This window comes from Grammomys surdaster, unplaced genomic scaffold (genome assembly GCF_004785775.1).
Source record: "Grammomys surdaster isolate TR1022 unplaced genomic scaffold, NIH_TR_1.0 229, whole genome shotgun sequence".
Taxonomy (NCBI): domain Eukaryota; kingdom Metazoa; phylum Chordata; class Mammalia; order Rodentia; family Muridae; genus Grammomys; species Grammomys surdaster.
The window spans coordinates 1,937,415-1,958,136 of record NW_021604674.1 but is presented as its reverse complement, the minus strand read 5'-3'; the positions used below and the strand labels follow the sequence as shown (position 1 = coordinate 1,958,136).

At 44.0% G+C, this 20,722-nt stretch overlaps 2 long non-coding RNA genes across 3 annotated transcripts; one reads left to right on the top strand and one right to left on the bottom strand.

Annotated features, from left to right (window-relative positions):
- Window positions 1-664: 664 nt before the first annotated feature.
- Window positions 665-2,843, bottom strand: LOC114626152. Its single transcript, XR_003712183.1, has 3 exons — window positions 2,663-2,843; window positions 1,564-1,947; window positions 665-937 (listed from the first exon to the last, which is right to left on the bottom strand). It is a non-coding gene; the product is annotated as an uncharacterized LOC114626152 (long non-coding RNA).
- On the top strand, window positions 1,773-17,590 carry LOC114626153. Of its 2 annotated transcripts, none has more exons than XR_003712185.1 (3): window positions 1,773-1,961; window positions 2,675-2,765; window positions 16,955-17,590. It is a non-coding gene; the product is annotated as an uncharacterized LOC114626153 (long non-coding RNA). The 2 variants fall into 2 exon arrangements; XR_003712184.1 differs by lacking the exon at window positions 16,955-17,590 and adding an exon at window positions 12,753-14,482.
- Window positions 17,591-20,722: the final 3,132 nt, after the last annotated feature.

Genomic DNA, 20,722 nt, shown 5'->3' with positions numbered 1-20,722 from the left:
CCCCCATGGATTGCCCTTCTCACTCCCAGCTCTCTCACACTTCCTCCTGAAGAATAGCTATTTTCATTTAGGTTTTCAAGGATACTAAGAGCAGGATTGAAGTCTGTCACTGTCATTTACTTTACTTTTGAGTCATCAGTTTATGTTTGTAGTGAGGACATCAATTATTTAGCAAGTATTTTACCAATTTTATTTTGATTTTATTCTGCTTTAGACCAGAGGATGCAGAGACAAGTTGCTATCCTCAATACACTTATAAATTAATACACAATAAAAATTATATGAATAATATAGTGGAGCACATTAGGATCATCTGAGATGACTTCATCTGCTTTTAAGTTGGTTAAACAAGTTTTAAAATGACCATCTGTGTTAATTTAAAAGTTTTAGAGTTGTTGTATCTTGGACTTGGCTAAGATAATAACTTTGAAAAATTTTTTCAAAAGAATAAATAGCAATAAAAATGTTTCTAAAATGTTTACACACACACATCTTAAAGTTGGGGATATGCCAACAATAGTGTGCACAAAGCTTAAATACACACACACACACACACACACACACACCACACACAAAGTGGTCACAGATATTTTTTAGTTAGTTATTTTTACTTTAGGGGCAGATTGAGGTTTGTCCATAAAAACAAACACACAAAGTAGAAGCATGAAGTGTACTTCTTAGGAAATAGAAGTAGAAACTTTATATGTTTATATTTTAAGCCCCAGGAAGGCTCGGTGGAAGGCCTGAAGGTTAAGCTTGCTGTGTGGAGTCAGAGTATTCCATCATTCCTCCTGGAGACATACTCAACAGGGACTCAATGTGCTCTGGGGGGAAATGGGAATTTTTGTATGTAGTGCATGGTCTCTCTCTCTCCCCTCTGGATTTTATTCTGAAACAGCCCACAGTAGTCTTTTTCTTAGATACAGTTTTCTTCTTTCTAAAAAGAGATGGGGGAAGGATAGAAATGGGGTTGACAGTTGTTAGCTCTCAGAATGTACCTAAAGTTTATACATAACTGCTAACATTTTTTAATTCGCTTCCTATCCAGTATTTCCTTTTAACTTAGATTTAGTTTCTAAAGCTTGTATTAATACATTTTTAATATGTTTTCTTTCTTTACACATTTCTTGACTTTTTTGTTCTCTGTTTTTCCATGACAGTGTTTCTCTGTGTAGTCCTGGCTGTCCTCAGACTCACAGAGATCCCCCGCCTCTGCCTCTGGGTGCTAGGATTAAAGGCATGCACCACCATACCTGGCATGTTTTTTTAAATTCGTTATCATAGTCCGATATGGTGGTGCAAAATCTGGAGTCTTGGGAGGCGGGGGCAGGAGGATCAGGAGTTCAAGTTCATCTGTATCTATGAAGTGCTCATCCTGTAGGTTTTAATTTTCCCAGACTCCTCTCAAAGTACTGTAGTGTCTTGCCTCATAGCATTGGGGAGGGATTTGAGTAACATTCTCAGTAAGGGCCATTATGACTTATATTTCTGTTTTAATTGTGATAAAAATGTTATCCTTGGAATGAGTTGGAAGACTATGGTTATAAGAAACAAAAGTCCTACCCATGTCCACAGGCATCTTGTTCTTCTGGTGAACGCAGCTGATTGAAGAATCAGCGTACCTGGCGGATGCTGTTATCCTGACTCGCAGCCTTTTTAATCGGCTCGAGCAACAGCACTCCACGTGACTCTGGGTAGGCGGTCCTCTGACTTCCACATCCGGTGTGCGGGTGTGCGACGTGAGCGGCTTTTCCCTTTAGGTTTCCATTGACTACTGGCTTGCTTTGTTAGATGAAACCAAGATAAGAAGGAACCCGGCCAACGTCACTTCATTTCCTCTCAGGCAGATTTAATAGTTGAAATGTTCCCAAGCCGTAAAGCAGAGCCAGTGGTGATTGCTCGGATGTAGTCAGTGGGAGTCTTGGAGTGCATAGCTCAGCATCCAGCCTGGTTCAAACAAGGTGAGATTTAGGAAGCCGATCTGCTGAGGGTGAAACTAGAAAGAACTCATCACTCTCTGTTCATAGATTTATCTGTTTGCTTATTTGTTTATGGAAGGCCTGCATAATGGCTCAGATAGGCCCTGTGAACATCCCTGCAGGCTGTGTTCAAGGACCATCTATGGTGCTCTAGAAAGGCACAGTTTCGATTCCAGTTTCTCCCTAGCATTTTTAGTTGTGTTTAGTTGTGTGATCTTGGGAAAGAGCCTTCAGGTCTCTGTGACTCAGTAGTCAAATGCAAAGTAAGGGCAATCCTTATCTTAGAAGCTTGCTGGTAATCACTCTGGGGCACTTAATGATTGTAACAGTTGTTCTATTAAATGAGCCGGTTGGTAGAATACTCCTGGGAAGTGATTGGGTGTAGGATGTGTGCATGTGTGTGTTCTTGTTTGTGTGTGTATTTGTGCACGCACTCGCATGCATGTGTGTTTGTGTGCATTTCTTGAGCATTTTAAAGTCAGATCCCAGACAGCATATTTTTATATGCCCATAAATGCTTTACAGTTTATACTCGTAGCTGAAGGGAACTTAAACATTGAAATGAAAATTAAAAACCCACCTCTAGGCAATGCTATTATCAAATGTACATAATTAATACTTCATAAATGTCACTATATCCTGTTCCCATTCAAATTCCCCCCCTCTTTTTTTTTTTTTTTTACTTTGTAATTCAGGATGCTTCAGTATTGAGCATCCTGGAAGCTTCACTTTCCTCCTGCAGTCCAGCAGAGAATGGTGGCGTCATCACAGAGCGAGGATTTGCAGGTGAGTGAAGACGGTAGTGATGGCACAGCATCCTGGCATTGTCACCAGCGAGGTGGGAACTGGGGCTTTGGCCCCCTGCTGCCTGTGTTCCCTGTCTTCTCGAGAAGGGAAGCATCCTTTGACACACATACTCTCGCCAAGAGGTCATCAGCACCAGGAAGCTCAATTACTCTTTACAGTTGCTTTTCAAATCAGAATCCAAAGTTCACAAAGTGTTTATTTTATATTTTACGTAATTTGCTTTTAATCTATGTTTGTTTCCTTAAACTCTGATCTATTCTATGAATCATTTATCCTAGACCTTTTTCTGCCTCCTCGATTTTCATGATTGCTCTCCATGGGGTTGAGTTTTTCTCTATCCACTATATTTCCTGGTAAATGGTCCATTAGATCCAGAATCTTGATACTTAAAAAAAAAAATGCTTTAAAAGTAGTGCTGAGTTACGTCAGGAGGCACATGTGTCTCCTTGTCCTGACTTCTCTGATGAATCAGTGGGTTCAGATATTGCCAACTTGATAGCACCATTTCTAAAATTTCTCCAAAAATATTCAGCCACCAAAGATTGTTCCTGGATCAGTCACTGTTAGTTAACTGGGGATTTTGTGCATTTCTTTACATTTATAATACCTTACATTTTACATATTATTTACCTTTTTTACTGTAACTTAGTTTAATGTGCTTGATCTGGTGTCGGGTGGATAAGATGTAGGGTGACTGAGGAAAACCGCACTTGTGTCTCCTGCTTGTCGGGCTGCCCTTTGGACATTAACCATCCTCGAAGTCTCGGTTGGGCTGTTCCTGCTAGATCAGAAACTCTAACATGAGGCTATTCTCTCCCATGTGTGCACTAAGGAAGGGTCTGCATCCCACAAAAGACCCAACATCATTATAATAACGCTTGCACTGAGGTTTGACATCATCTCCCTTTTGTAGGGATCATGGGAAGGAAAAATTTTTGAAAGATGATCTAACCCACCATGATTTGGGAATTTGAGAGAGGAAAAAAAGTCACCTTAGTCCACGAACATGCCACCCATGCCACAAATACTCATAAAACCTTGAAGATCACAGTGCAGAATCTAGTAGGGCCCCTGTCATGGGTCAGTGTACCTGGAGCTCTCTTTGGAGTGTTTGCTTTGCTTAGCTTGGTTAAATATACTTCAGCTTAAACCGTTCATGCCATTTGACTAAATTCTTTTTGTTGAGAAGAGATCTATAACAGACTTCCATTTGTTTATAGAGTATCTTTTAATTTCCTTACATGAGTAACAATAAAAAGCAATGTCTTCTTTTTCTTTTGTAAACGCCCCACTTTCTTTCCCAAGATAATTTTAGCTAATATTACTCTCCCTACTTTTCAATCTTGTTTCTTAATATTGGTTTTAAGTGTGTTACCATATTGTCATCTGGCATTAAAGTTACCTTTGACCCCAGGTTTTTTTTTCCTCATATAAGTGACTTGATCTTTTCCCCTAACTGGCTTCCCCAAAAGTCTTTGCTATATCTTTGAAATCCAGTAGATTTACCAGGTTGAACGAATTCCAGTTTTCTGGGCCAGGTTTTCTGGACTACTGTGTGTCCTCTTAATGTATATATGTAGTTTTATTTATGCAGTATCACACTTTATACCGCATCTTCTCAGCCAGAGGAGACAGGTAACTAATCCCTTCTCACCCTACCACATATTTCTCCAACTCTAAGACTTCCTTCTTCTTCTGCCCTGATACCAACTGCTTTCTGCAAATCAGGTTTTTCTGTGTGATGAGTAATTTAGTCATATTCTGCTATATCTAAAAAACAAATAATCAGTGTCTTTTTGTTTAATCATAGCACATCTCTGCTTGCTCTTTGCAGTTCCTGAAGTATTTTGTTAGCTCTCCGTTACGCTTGTTACCTGAGACACATCTTTTCATCCCCGTTCCTCATCTTCCTTGACAACTTGGGATGTTTCCACTCTGAGACACAGACTGTCCATGATCTAAGTAATTCCTACAGATCTACTGACTCATCCCTGTCCTGAGTTCTCCTAGGTCTTCTTTAGCTAATACCTGATGCTTAATAGACGTGTTTCCCAGTGCTTACACACAGTGATGGCTTCCTTCAAAAAACCATGGTGCCCCAGGACAAACTATGTAAGCTAGGTATCAGCTATGTGGATGTACCTTGTCTGTTTGCTCTCAGATACCATGACTTGTCTCTATCTATAGAGACCTCAAACCCCTGCCCACGTACTGTGGGAAGTCCCAGTGTCCTGACTCCTTCTCTAGACATTCTCACCTCTTAGGCTAGTTCCTGCCTTTTCAAAGTTCCAACCCTTGCTTCTGAAAGCTACTTTTCTCCTTTTGTACCGTGATGGATCGTGTCCTACTTCATTCTTGTATGCTGTATTTGCACACAGCACTTTAGACATGTGTGCATGCATGATGGGGTGTTGTGTAGGAACAGGGGTGGCGTGGGAGGAGAACTGTCAAGGCCCTGCCTCAACATTCAGGTACTGAGTTCATGATTTCTGGCTATTTAATTCTTTCTTGCTATTCTGAGGCCCAAAGCTGATGGCTCCTGGCAGTTGACTCTTGCTGATAGCAGTAGGGCATAAGAAAAAGAAATTTAGTTACTTGGGCTCTTGACTTTTTAACTCAGGGGTCAATGGCTGGCTGGCCCATGAGAGGTTAGGAGTTCACTAACTCTTCATGAGCCAGAGAGAAAGGAAAAGAGAGAGAAGGAGAGAGAGAAAGGAAGGAAGGAAAGAAGAAAGAAAATCAGGCACACATACAGACACATAGACATCCATAAGTTGATGGTAAGTTGAAGCAACTGTTCATGTCATAGGCTGATAAGGTTTACGGAGTTACAGCAAAATTGTTTACACGTCTTTCCATTAAGACCAGTACCTGATTAAACATTCTTTATTTCCTAGCTCCATAAGTTCATTATAAACTTAAAGCAATAGTTTTTATGTCACAAGTTAGCAAGGTCTTGACAAGAGACAAATCATCTGCCTTGTGTCTGTTTATTTTGAAGTCTTGTATAGATAAACTAGTCAATCATCTATTTTCTGTCCTTGCACTTATTTATTTATTTGTTTGTTTATTTATTTATTGTCCCATCCAGCAGGGCATTAAACAGGGGCCCGGGGAGATCACCTAAGAGAGAATGAGGAAAAACGGGCGAACACAAGGAACACGGCTTGTCTATAGACTGGTCAAACCGTACTTTTTACTTTTTTACATACAGGTTATATACACAAAAAGGCAGGATGTGGGGAAGGGGATGACACAGGAGCATGGGTGTTCAGGGGGAGTACAGATATCTTCCAGAACAGAGTGTCAGCTGGGTGAAGGTTCAGGGGACAGACCACTATGACTCCACCTATGGTTCACTTGTCCTTATCTAAGTTGCTACTATTCACCAAGGCTACCTATTTACAAGGTCTATGACTAAAACTTGGCAGCCTTCCACCAAAGCTGCTTGTTTACAATAGCTTCTAGTTATCTGTTTCAGTATTTTTCCACAGAGACCCAAGGCTTTGTGTTAGCATGCATGTATGTCAGGCCTATTGCTGATTTTAGGCCTTCAGTGTATAAGCAGGGCTGCTCCTGACAATTTATTTATTTATTTGGTTTTTTGAGACAAGTTTCTCTGTGTTGCCCTGGCTGTCCTGGAACTCACTCTGTAGACCAGGCTGGCCTGGAACTCATAAACCTGCCTTCCTCTGCCTCCCAAGTGCTGGGATTAAAAGTGTGCACCACCACTGCCTGGTTCTGTCCTTGCACTTGTAAGTTGTTCATCCCCAGTTTATGAACTGTATGACCAAGATTATCAGTCTCATTCCTAATCTAGAAGGAATATTTTTTTGATCATAAATTTGTTCCAAGCCTATTTTCTTTCCCTAGTTCCTAATTAGCTCATGATACAGCTTTTTATTCTACAGGGGGCTTAAAATTACTTGAATGAATTCAGGAGTTCTATAAAATCATTACCAGGAATTATGAAACCATCAATTTCTCTAAACAGCATTATTACATTAAAGTTCATCTTCATATTGATCTGCAGGAAATTTGCCCAATAGTGTGGGCTGATGCCCAGGATTCATTAGGCTCTGTAATAATGGCAGGAAAGGCATAGCAGCAGTGAGAAGCAATCCTGGCATGAAGTCTCTGGGTCTGTGCCTCTCAGAGTGCACTCATTGCAGCCTTGCAAAATGATGGGCCATCTCCAGAAAACTTACCTGCCTGTAATAGCCTTTCCTACATGGCTCTTGTCAGAGAACTCATTAAGCCGTTCAGCATGTAGCACAAAAGCACATTTGAGTTCTTAAACACCCCTTCCCTCTGCCTAGCATCTGAAACTTCTCACTGGCTCTTGCTTTCCCAGGAATTCTGGAATTCTAGCCCCTGCCCATCTTGCTGGACACTGCTCCCAATCTTGCTGGTCCCCTCTCCATCTCTCTCTGCCCTCTCCATGTTCCCTTGCAACAGTGCCACCCATACTAGTGCCTCTTCTGTGCCCTCTCCTGCGATGACCCTCAGGAATGCCAGTGTCTCTTTACAGTGTTAGGCCAGGGTTCCTAAGCAGTGGTTCTCAACCTTCCTAATGCTGTGATCCTTTAATACAGTTCCTATGTTGTGGTGATGCCCAACTATAAAATTATTTCATTGATACTTCATAACCATAGTTTTGCTGCTGTTATAAGTCATAATGTAAATCTCTGATAGTGACCCTTGTGGAGGTCTCCACCCACAGGTTGAGAACCACTGGTTTAGAGTATCATCTCTGTCTCAGCAACATGCCCTGGGACATCCTGTGGCCATGAGAAGACTTGCTAGAATGTTTTGTTAAGCAAAAGCCAATCATACCCTCTCTTCTAGTGCACTTCTTCCACTGCACTAGAACAGACCAGCATGAGAGTTGCTTGGACTCTGGTGTCTGTCTGTCTCCAAGATGACATTCTTGACCTTTTCCAGTTCATATTTATTCTGTACCCAGAATGTTGTTTACAAACTATAATGTGAGTATATGGCTTCTCTTCTTAAAACAGAACCATGGCACCCTACTGCCTCTCAGAGGACGCCCCAGATCCTCACTGTGTTAAATGCACCTGTGGCACCCCACTGCTTTTCAGAGAACATCCCAGATCCCTCCTGTGTTTGAGGACTGTTCAGGTCCAGCCTGGTTGCTCCTCCTCATCAGCTGCTGTCCTCTTTCTTGTTCTTGACAGTCACTCTGGTCTTCTGCCAGTTCCTCATCCGGATCTCTCTAGTGATTGGGTGTGGTCACTTCTTTCTCTAATATTTCTCTATTCCTTTCTCCCATGCCTGTCTGCTTAGAAAAGACACCAGGGGCCTCCTTCCTCATCCCTTTTATGTCTACCACATGTAAACAACTTTTGTCCAGCATCCACTTTTCTCTAACGTGTAGCTGGATTGTGGGCTAAGTGCAGGAGGAACGCTACTGTATCGTTCATTGTTGTCTCCAACACTGTCTGGCAGAAATCTTTAATAAACAACGTAAGTTGAACTGACCAGCCTCAAGAACACTAAGAGTGATTGCTAGTGGCATGGGGACCATGCTAAATAAAAACCTCAGTAACTAAAAAATGGGATCCTCACACTTTTGAGAAAATCAGTTATGCTGGATCGCATTGGTATGCAGGCAGAGACTCACCCTCTAAAGGGGAAGAGAGCGATATTGTAGGTGCCCAGCTTTGTTTTCAGAATTACTCAGTTACATATGGAACTCCTCAGCTCCTGCTGATGAAGTGATTTCTTTGGAAAACTGGCTGCCTTCCAAGAGGAAGGAAGGACTCCGCAGATACTTCCCAACAAGATGAAAGAATTTCCGAAATAGCAGCTTACTGTTGTGCCACATATGGGCTTTTCAAATTCACAGCTGGTTGGAAAAACGTTTCTGGCTTCAACCCATTTGAGTTACTGTCTCTGTGGCTTCAAACACCCCAAATGTTAACTCCTGGTTGCTGTCAGGGATTTTCCCCCTTCCTCCACCTGCTTCTTCCTGTTCAATACAGTATTTCTAGTGCACAAAGCCAGCATTAGACTAAGTATCCACATAGGATGCAGGCTCCATTTGTGGATGTAGCTCAGTCAGCAGAATGCTCACCTAGCATACATGAAGTCTCTAGGTTTGCTCTCCGATATGGGGACACATGCCTATAATCTAAGCAGTGATATAAAGGGTTCCAGGTCATTTCCTCTATACACAGAGAGTTTAGGGATTGCCTATCTTACCTGACCAGGGCTCCATGGAGGTGGTGCCTCACCTGTCCTTTGTCTCTTCAGTCCTTCAAGTAACTACTTTTCCTACATAGTGTTGAATGAATGAGTCACCTGTCAACTATCAATCGATATAAAAGAGATATTGGTACCAACTCGAACCCTCCCTTTAAATGTGCTCACTCCCGCTCACATCACCTTCCCCCTCCCTCTTCTGTTACTATCTCTGTGTAACAACCGTCCCAAGGTATACCGGCTTAAAACAACCTTTCCTATTAAGTTCAAAGATAGAAATTTAAACAGAGAAGAACATAGGAGATGTCTCATCTTGCCATATGACACAGTTGTGTGGGCTCTAAGGTGAGGGAGGTTTTGGCAGGTAGTATAATCACAATGAGACTCCTCCATCCAAATCTCTCCTGTTAGGCTGCTTTGACTTGATGTGGGCAGGGCCTCTCCATGTGGTTTGGGCTTCTGCACAGCGTGGCGGCATCAGGTTAATCAGGTTTCCTGCTTAATGTATCCCACAGGGCAAAGCACATTACATGGTAGAACAAAGATGCATTCTGAGGGCAAGCCAGAAGCTGCATGACTCAGAGGGGCTCAGTTCCAGAAGCCACAGAGTCATTCTGCTGTCCCTCATTAGTAAAAGACACAAGAATACTGAGATTTAAGGGGAAAAGAAGTCATCTCCACGTTCTGATGGGACTATGAACTGCACTGTAGAGAGGAATATGGACCAGGAGAGATCTCTGCAGTCATCTTTGGAAAACACAATCTGGTGCACTCTATCTTTACCTACTGATAAGGAGTTTCATCAGTGAAGGCTGAAAGATGCTTTCAGTCAGGGTGACTCTGTGATCATCATGGGCCTTTCAGGTTTTACTGTTTCAATAATCTGTCTGTCTCTCTTTCCGTCCGTCCATCCGTCCGTCCGTCCGTCCGTCCGTCCGTCCGTCCGTCCGTCTGTCTGTCTGTCTTGTCTGTCTACCCATCCATCTATTTTATTTTTAAAAATTACATTGATTTACTTTGTAAGTATGTGTGTGCATATATGTACTTATATAGTCTGTATGTATGTTTGTATGTTTGTATGTTTGTATGTATGTTTGTATGTATGTATGCATGCATGTATGCATGCATGTATGTAGTATGTATATGGAGGTCAGGGACAACTTGACAGGAACTAGTTAACCTTCCACCATATAGGGACTTGGAATTTAATAAACTCAGGTCTTCAGACTTGGCAGCATGTGCCTCTAACTCCCGAGCCATCTGACAAGCCCCTTGGGTTTGTTATCATTAATCATCATAGATTTTTGGCTTAGAAAATTATATTTTTTGTATAAATGTATAAGCAAGATGAAAGAAACATTTTTGTCTAGTTTTTAAAAATCAAGACATTAATAAATATGCCTTGGGGGAAGTAAGGACTAAAGAGCTAGATAAAGCTTGTAGGAATAATTTTCTCCTTAGAAATTACTGTGAGTTATTAGTATGAAGCCTGAGAAGTCTCACATCAAAGAAATCTTCTGCGGGGCCCATGAGAGGGGGAAGGAAGCTTTGAGGGAGATGACAGGGTTTGTGAGAGCTGAAATCGATGGGGGGGAGGGGAAATCGGGTCAGAGGTGTGTCTAGAAAGGCTTATGCCGGGTGTGGGGCACAGTGGTAAAGAAGAGGGAGAATTGCCGGGGGAGGGGGGACCGAGCGGGGGAGCATCACACTAAATTTGTGTAAAAAACTTGCAAAGTAACCTGCCACAGTGACTGGGAAGTAGTCTAAGGCCAGCATAGCCCCATTAGAGTAGATAAGCATTTGTAGTTAATTAAAAACAACATTTAAATAGAGGGCTTAGTCAATGAAGAGCCTTCTGCACAGATAGGAGGATGTGACTTTGGATCCCCAGAACCCACATCAAAGCTCATGGCAGTATACAACTGCGACTCCAGTGTGGGGGTTGGGGAAGCAGAGACAGGAGGATTCCTAGAACTCATCCGCTGGCCAGCCTTGTCGAATTGATGAGTTCTAGGTTCAGTGAGAATGGAGGTACTGTGCAGGTACGCGTGTAGATAAAGCTGCTCCTGGAAGCCATAAGATAATTAAATGAAAATCCCAGTGCCAGGGGTGAGCTACTTCTGTTTCTGGCTAAACACCAGAGACCCCTGCATATGCCATGTAGGCTGCTGCGGGGGAGGGGAAAGTTGGGGGAGGGTCATTAAAATAATCTTAATCAGTTGTGGGCCTTACTTTCTAAACTACCAATCTACCAGGCAAGGGGTGTCCACTGGTGCGGGGTGACAAGACTGTTTAGGGGAGTTAGGAATTTGAAGCCCATTCCACCAGAAGGGAATTCACAGGCTCAAAAGCCTGTGGATGGGGAAGAGCGTGGAGGCCACTGCTGTTGTTTTGCTAACCGGACAAGCGATGTTTGTCAAGTTGCCTTCTGGGCATTTCCGTTGATGCCCAAAGATTAGTGCTGCTGTCTGGTTTGATTAGCGACTGTTAATACAGACTCACAACTCACCTAAGTGCTGGGAATAAGCAGCTGGGTAGTGTGCAGCCCTAACAGAAGCATCTGTGTCATCCCTCTGGGGCTCAGGGAACATCAAAGATGAAGGCACAGAAAGACTATAAAGTCCGAAGAAGGAGATAAAGTGCCGTGAAAGTCGGACACGTTACAGTGTTGACCTTTCAACAAACCATACACAGGATTGACTCTGTCTGTGTGGGTGTGGCGTCCCATGCCCTTGCCCCTCATACCCCAGAGGCATGTGCAGGCAGATCTCTGAGTTGGAGGCTGCCCTGGTCTCGATAATGAATTCCAGGTCATCCATGGCTGCATATTGAAATCCTGTCTCAACCAACCAATCCAATGAATCAATGATTAAGCCTGTCGGCATTCTGTCTTGAAAGGCTGAGGAGCTTGTAGGTCCCACTCCTCCCTGAGGAGCTATAGGTATTAATAATTGCTGGTGTCCGGGAGGGTAGGGCCATTTTCTTCAGTGGTCTAGGTAAGTCGCCTCATGCTCCAGCAGACAATCTCTCCCCGGTGTTTCTGTAAGTAACCTTGATTAAACTTACCAGGACACCAGAACCAAACCAAAGCAAGACATGAAAGTCTATAGAAGTAGTCAGGAAGGGGATCAGCGGGAGTGGGAGGGGAGGGGACAAGAGAGGGTAATAGAGCGTGAATTTGATCACAATACATTATATATGTGGATGAATAGGCTATAATGAAACTCATGCTTAACAATAAAAGAATTAAAAATTTCCAAGAGAAAAGAGAAAAGAAATCAAGTCTTCAGGTTTTGGAGGTAGAGGTGGAGAAGAAACCAACAAAAAAGAGAATTCTCACTTTCATTGACTTTGGGCATCTATTGGGTTGCTCATGACTATCATTTCTAGCCCTGCTGGGATCTCTTAAAATTTATATTTATTTATTTTGGAATATGTTGTGTGTGGGGGGGTACGTGTGTGTTGTGTGGAGGTGTGTGGAAGACAGGACAATCAGTGTCTGTGGTCAGGCTTGGTGGAAAAAACCTCTTTCCATGGAGAGATCTGTCACACTCCTCCCCACTGTGAGTGTTAATGAATCAGCACTTATTGGGCCTTGATTTCTTCACCTATGAGGTGGTGATTTGAATGTGACCTTTACAATAATGTCAGCCCATAAATGGCGCCTGACAGACAGCAACTGCTATTAGCATCATTAAGCTCTTCCAGCCTCACCCTGTTCTCTCTCTCATTCTTCCTTAGGGATGGAACCACACAGCTTACACCAGTCTGTTCTTCTCCACCATACTCGAATCAGGGACAGCTCTCAGTGAAATGCTCTTCCCTCAGGAAAATACCTGCTCCGGGGGATCGCTCAAGTAGCTGGATCTGTTTTCACAAAGACAGGCACCTTGTTGAAAGGAAGTTGGAGGAGAAAGCTGTAATTCCCTCTGCTTCACCTTCTCTTCTCCAGCCCTGCTGCCTCAGGAGTTGTGGGGGGTTTTATTCTATTAGTTCATCCTCAATCACCCTCTGAGGACACAGCATTCACACACACTCATGGCCTTGTATCAACCATGCTGGCTTAATTCTTGTACCAAAAGACTGTCACAGAAACCAGAAGGATTGGGGTGAAGCCAGTCAGGGTGCAAGTAAAGGAGAGCTTTGAGGCTCAAGCTAGGAAACAGCCTCTGACTTTAGGCAGGACTGGAACTAGAGAGAGAGTGCAAATATCAAAGGACATTGAAGGCATCAAAGGACCAAGCTGCCTATCTGGCTTTGCCTTACCAGTCTGTAAGGCCTGGGCAAGTCACTTGCCTTCATGACCTTGGTTTTCCTTATCTGAAAATGGAGCTTGAGTAGAATTCTACATGCAGATAGGGGTGAATTTAGTATGAGTTCTTAATGGTCAAAATACTTTTGATACTTTATGATGTCCAAGGACACAAACAAGAGTGTTCATAGCATGTTTTTTGTTTGTTTGTTTGGTCTTGTTTTTTTAATAGCCCAGACTGGGAATTACCTGAATTCACAGTCAATTGGATAAATATATTGTATGAGATTCACAGTGAAATCAGTGAGGAAGGCAAGAGGTACGTATTATATACTATGTGCAAAGAATGGACTAATCTCTTAGACATAAGGTCAAGCCCTAAAAAGCACAAGTAGGAATCCATGTGATGTCATTTATATGAACATGGAAAGTCTCAGTTTAAGATTTTAGAAATGACACCAGTTATCCCAGTGTAAGTGTCTACAAGGAACCTCCCTGCACAGGGGCACTCTAGAATCCTGTTCTGCTTCTAGACCTGGATGTTGGTATCTTAAACCTTATTAAAAATATACTAGACAGGGGAGCTGGAGAGATAGCTCAGCAGTTAACAGCACTGACTGCTATTTTTAGAGGATTTGGAATCAACTTCTAACACTCACGTGGCAGCTCACAACCATATGGAACTCTAGTTCCAGGGGATCTGTGCCCTCTCCTGTTCTTCATGGGACCAGGCACATACGTGGCATACAGACATATATCTAGGCAAAACACTCAGACACATACATTTTTAGCTAAAAGAATATATAGCAAATAAAACATTCTGAGAAGTTAGTGGAAGTGGGAGAATCTAATGGCACTTAGGGACCACAGTTCCACTCCCCACTCTTCCTTTACTGTCTGTCTTCCTTTACTGGTTTGAATGACAGTAGCCCCCATAGTATGTTTGAAGCTTAGTCTCCAGTTAGTAAAACTATTGGGAAAGATCAGGAGTGTGGCCTTGTTGGAGGAGGAGGTGTGTCACTGGCAATGGGCTTTGAGGGTTGAATAGCTCATGGCAGTCTCAGTTCTGCTCTCTCTGCCTGCAGATCAGGATGTAAAGGATGTAAAGCTCTCAGCTACTGCTCCAGCACCATGCCTGTCTGCTTCCCACAATGATGATCGTGGACTCCCTCTCTAAAACTGTGAACAAGCCCACAATTAAATGCTTTCCTTTATAAGAGTTGTCATGGTCATGGTGTCTCTTCACAGCAATAGAACAGTAACTAAGACATCACCCTGTGCCCTTGAGCAGTCAGGCCCCTTTTGTGGTTCACATCTTCTGCCATTCATTGAGCAAATTCTTGAATGAGATGACAGGAAGTCTGACATTCTCTGGCACAGCCCTTACCTTCCAGCCACTGCAAAACCCTTTCTACGCACACTACACATCAAGACAGCCCCTTCTCCATCCTAAACAACACTAGATCAGAAGGCCCCCGGTGGATACCCAACATCTGTTGATGTTTACCATGCTGGGACAATCTCTGAAATTCAGCCTCACAGGGAAGCTGTGAGGATCAAAATGCTGTGTGAATCTGACAGAGATTACTTACACTGTCATCATGACAGCTCAAAGGCAAGACTGTAGTCCAACTGGCAGAGTGACTGAACTGAAGCATGTGGGCTACTGATGAGGCCATTGATTACTCACAGCTGAAGCCATCCATCGGGAAGCAAGCAGCATACAAACAGGTTGAAATTCCTGGAGTCAACAGGCTGAGTGTTGAAACTGGTTACGCAAATGAACAGCCATGAAGTCTTGGCGAAACTGGGCAGAGGAGCCTCATGATGAAAGACCTCTTCAGGAACTGCTGGTGTAATCCTGTCTGCAGTCCTTGTGATAACCTTATGCTGTGCCCTAACGTAGTCTTCCATCTAACTTTGAACCAGAGAAGCCCAGGCTGCATGAGCTCCTGAGCTGGGATAGTTGCCAGTGCCTGATGAGTGTTGTGCTTGTGTTAATCATGTTGGAAGCTTGTTCTGGTCAGTCCTCCCAATAGCCTTGTCAATTGACTCCGTGGGAATGAAGATAGTGTTTACTGGGCATCCACAAGAAGGCAGTCAGTCCTCAGGTGCCCCACTGCCCTTAACTGGCCACCATTACCCTTACTTTATAGGTAGGTTGCTGTATGCGGGTGTTAACACGATTCTGTCATACAGCAGGAAGAAGGTTTAAACTTGATTGAACCAATCTGAGAGCCTTTATTCTCTTCTGTCTTCTCATCCCTTTGAGCCTTAGGCCATAGAGATGACCATTCCCAACTCTCTACGTGATGCTCCACACACTTGGCCATGAGCTTTAGGTGCACTAGTGCATGCAGGGCAGATCCCAGCTCTGAAAGGCTAGGACTCTGGTCATATCTCATCTCTGTTTTCTGCATCACTAGGCCAAGGGAACAGAGAGGGCATCCAGAGCTGCATGGGACTCTGAGCTAAACTGGAGGCGCTGTGATTATCTGAGAGAGATCCTGGGAGCTTGTTGGCTGAGGGTGTGAACTGGAAGAAACGTCTTAGCTGGAGAAGGGCGGTACATGTGCTAATGCTTTGGAGATTAGCTGCCTGAACAAGGACTTGGGAAGGAATAGGGGAGGGGAGGAGCAATGCAAGAGGCGCTGATTGCTTGCTGCTAGCCAATAGTCATGATTTTAGGTGCTTTATAGATGATCCTAGACACACACACACACATACACACACACACACACATACACACCACACCAAACATACTACACACATATGCATATCACACACATCTCACGCACACCCCCCCACATACCATATACCATACACACATATCACACATACAGCACACACACCACATACATACATATACCATACACCATACCACACACACAAACACACACCATATACCTTATACCACACACACATAGCACACACAGTACACACACCTCATACCACATATATACATATATATACTATACACATACCACACAGACACACAGACAAACAGACACACACACACACCATACTTCACCACACTACAGGCACACAGACCACATATACACAGCACATACCCCCCCCACGTCACAACACACACACACACACACACACACACGCACACACACACATTTGCCTGTTAGGTTGCTCTTTCATTAAAGTCATAAAGATCGTGGCCTCACACCACTGCCACCCTTCTGACCATATGGAGACTTGGACAGAGGCATCTAGCTAGTAAGCAGAAGCAGAACCAGAAAGAGAACCACAAGGAAGGAAAAGGGAAGGGAGGAGAGGGGAGAGGAGGGGAGAGAAGGGAAAGGAGAGGAGGAGAGGGGAGGGGGAGCAGAAAGGGGAGGGGAGGGGAGGGAAGGGGAGCAGAGGGCAGGGAATTTCCATCTTGACCACCTGAGGCATTGCCAGGTCACCCTGACTGGGGTGCTAGGATGCCCAACCCTCTTACAAACTCTCTGGTTGACAACTGAAGGCTTTGCTGAGAGTTGACTCCAGGAAGTCTTGACAAGAGGAAGAGGAGTTTGGTAAAGGCCAATGTACCTGGAGAACCAGCATGGAGCCATTGTCGGCACGGCCGGCTGTGTGATGGGCAGGAGAGTCTCCTCCTCTTCCCGTGCCCAGATGCCTGGAAAGCTGCATGTTGACCAGGCCAATTTGATCAGTGATTTTCTTTTCTATTTCACAGAGATTTGGAGGCTCCATGAGCCTGTCAAGAGACATGAGGTGGACCTGCAAGCCAGAGGAAGCCTTCTGAGCTCACTGAGTTACCTGTGCTGTGTGTACCACTGAGAAGTGGAACGAGTGGCCACCCTTTCTGTCCCGTCCTTCCCAGGATGGACCCCCCCTTTCCAGTGTATCCACCCTGTATACACTCCAGCTCGTTGTTACACAGAGCCCTCTCTGTTGTTACGCCCAGTGCTGCAGCACACGGAGCTGCATTCAAGTAGCTCTTATTTTACTTAAGGATGAGCCCACGTTGCATACACAGTGATGCCGACAACTTGGCTATGCCAAAGAGAAGTTCTTAATTTTCATTTAAAATTTTTATAAGTGTTTCCAAGCTGAAAGTCCTTGACTTGTTAAAGAAAGAAAGAAAGAAAGAAAGAAAGAAAGAAAGAAAGAAAGAAAGAGAAAAAACAATATAAAGTTGGGCAATTCATCTCAAGCTTTAGGCATCCACCAGAACAGGTATTCTTAATCTTCCCACTCATAAGCCTTTTTGAACTAAGAAAGGTTTATACATCCCCAAGCATATGAGTACATAGAATAGGTATAAAAATTAAATATTTACTGATAATAAATCATGTGCATATTAATGGAATAGGTGTCATTATTTATTTTATATAAAAGTGAAGTTCTGACTGAGTACTTGGTGCTGTGTAGGACACAACATCTTCAATAGTTTTTTAGTCAATATTTTTTATTTGTAATAATTAATGCTGAGAGGTCTAATTTATCAAAGCATCAGCCTCTAAGCTTTCATTTAGATGCCCTTCAAGAGCGGCTCCAGTGACTTGGGCTCTCTGTCCAGCCCACTGGGGTGCCCCAAGTGAACTGCTGTGAAAGTTTCTCTGGATTCCTCTTCTCCCTCACATACACACCGTTGGGTGCTCCTACCTCAAATCCCGATCTAGCTTAGCTCCTGCCATGCTCCCCTCCCCTTCGTGGAGGTCCTCAGGCAGGTGCAAGGAAGACAGCAACACACACAGAAAGTATGATGCTTTGAGTTTGAATCCCTGGCCCCAGCTCATGTGTTGGAGGCTTGATTAGTCACACAGCTTGATTCAAAGTGGGAGTGACTGGATCCTGAGGGCGCTGACTTTACCATGGATTAACTTCTTGATGGCTTCATAACTTGGCCATACCGCTGAGAGATGGATGGTGCAAGCTTGGGGGTGTGCCCTGACATACTTTGTTCCAGGTACCTCCCTGTCCCTTTGCTTCTTGGATGCCACAAAGAGAGCAGCTTTCCTTGGCTATGCACTTCTGCTGTGAAGTTTCTGTCTTAGCACAGGCTTAAAAGCAATGGAGCCAGATGGCTGTGGACTATAACTCCCAAACCGCAAGCCCAAATAACCCCTTCCTCCCTGAAGTAGGGCTGTTCAGACATTTTGTCATAGCACTGAGAAGCAACTGACATAGGAGATGATGGCCTGACACCTCACGGCTGGTGACACTGAAAAATCTGATGTTGCAAATGAGGTTCTTCTCCTAAGAAGCCAACTAGAGAGTCTTGGACCTTAGTGGCTATGAGATGACCTTTCTCCTTTGTGAACTTCCTCATGAAGTCCTAGATGCTCATAGGAACTCATTAGTGACAGATTAATGACTTCTGGGCTCAGGCTTTGCTGCTAAGTCTGTGCTTGTCACATGGGCCCTCAGGGTGTCACACAGCAGCATGGTGCACTGCTCACTAGAGCCGGGCTACCCACCCTTCTCTGCTGGATATCCGTTCTAGTTGGGTGAGAGTATGAAGACCATAGTAACTCCAGGGGTGTTCAAGTAGAAGACGATGTTACTGCCTACAGTCCCAGGGCTGGCTAAGCTGCCTTTCTGGGCAGGCTCTCTGGTGAGTCCTGGGGCAGTGCCTGAATCTTCCTGCCCTGAGCTGTGTGGACCTCAGGTTTCCCTGCATGTGTGTCCCCGCATGGTGGGTGAGGAGACTACTCCTGGTGATTTTGGTAGATGCTTACATTTGTCTGCACTGATGTCTTTCCTGGGGTTCATAAGTCATATCTCCTGTTGAAAGACTAGTCTGATTGAGGCTGCACTGAAGGTTGTCTAACAAATTTCCCAGGCGACTGCTAACACAGGTGGTATGGGGCTTCATAACAGGAGAGCCCAGTGGTCATCAATGTCCTAGGCAAGTGGAGCATGGGGGTGGTTGTTACTGTGCATCTGGACTCTGGTCCTCTCTCAGGAGCCCAGGTCAGCATCTTAGGAATGACAACCATACTCTTCCCTAGGCCATGAGCAGCCGGGTAGAAGAACATGGCTTTGGGAGTCCCACCTTGGCTTGAATGGCAATCCTGTTGCCACAGGTCAGTGACCCAGTTCTAGGTCTTAGGAATCTCCAGTGGGGGAGGGGCTTATTTGCCTTTCTCTTTTGAAAGGTCTGAATTCAACCCTGAGAAATAGGAACTGTCCTATTTTCCTTTTTAAATGTACTGAGGGTTTCCTAAAGTAAACAAACACTGGTTACTGAATAATTGACCTACATTTCTCGGGACTGCAGTGGCAGGTGCTCTGCAGTGATGGTGCTGGGAAGCCGAGATGGGAGAGAATCCTGATCCTTCAGCAAATGTCAGAGTTTAGATGAGTCCCTCAGTCTCAGACACAAACAAGCGCCATCCTCACAGAGAGATGTCTTCTCTTCTCAGTATTGTTTCTGCTACGTCTGGGAATAGAGGAACCTCTGAAGTTAGTTTCCAAGTACTTTCAGGTTTCATTTAATTAAAAGGCCACCACATGAATAATAGCTGGACTATTGTAGGAAGGCTATGGATGATTGAGAAGATTCAGGATGGCACTACGGGTACGCCTTATTACCATGTCCACTGTATTCTCAGTGGGACAGTGGGAATAGCAGCAATACTTTTGGGGATAAGGACAGCAATGACTTCTGAATACGACCAGGTATTATTCTGTAGATGCTGTGAACGTTGCTTACATGGCAAATGGAACTTTCTGAATGTAACTGAGTTTAGGATTTTGATTGAGAAACCATCCTGGATTGTCTGGTGTTGCCAGTGGTAGCTGAGAGGTTCTTCTGAACAAGGGAGGAAGCAGAAGAATCCATGCTACACTGCTGCTTTTGAAGGTGAAGGATGGGATCATGAGCCAAGCAATGTCATGACCTAAACAAAGAGAGGACTCAGAGTCTCCGTAGAGCCTCCAGCAGGAAGGTAGCTCTTTCAAGACTCAGATTTTAGCTCAAGACAAATTTTGCATTTGTGATCTATAGAGCTATATGTCAGGAAGTGCGTGTTGTTTTAAGCCCCTGTTGTAAATTGTTAGAGTGGCAATAGGAAACTGATATATCTTCATTCATTGGTCTTGTGTAGAGGAATTTTAATCCAGCAGAATGGCTGCTCTGGCAAGGGATCATATCCAGAGACCTATATGATAGCTCATGTCCAAAGATCTATATGAGTCCACCAGAATGCAGACATGCTCTGGATTACAGCATGATCTGATCTGGGTGGAATACAGATATGCTCTTAGTACACACCTTTAATCTCAAACAATGAAAGTAAAGTTAGTTTGTAGAAGGAAGCTGTCATGTTTGAAAGTGATGTCTAATTGAAGGGCAAAGTGCCGTGTCAGAGAAAGATTTGACAAAACAAGTCAGAGATAGGATATGCCCAACTCCAAGAGAACAGCATAGGAAAGAGAGGCTACTTTGGAAAACATTAGGGGGAGGGGAGAGAGGGAGAGGGAGAGGGAGAGGGAG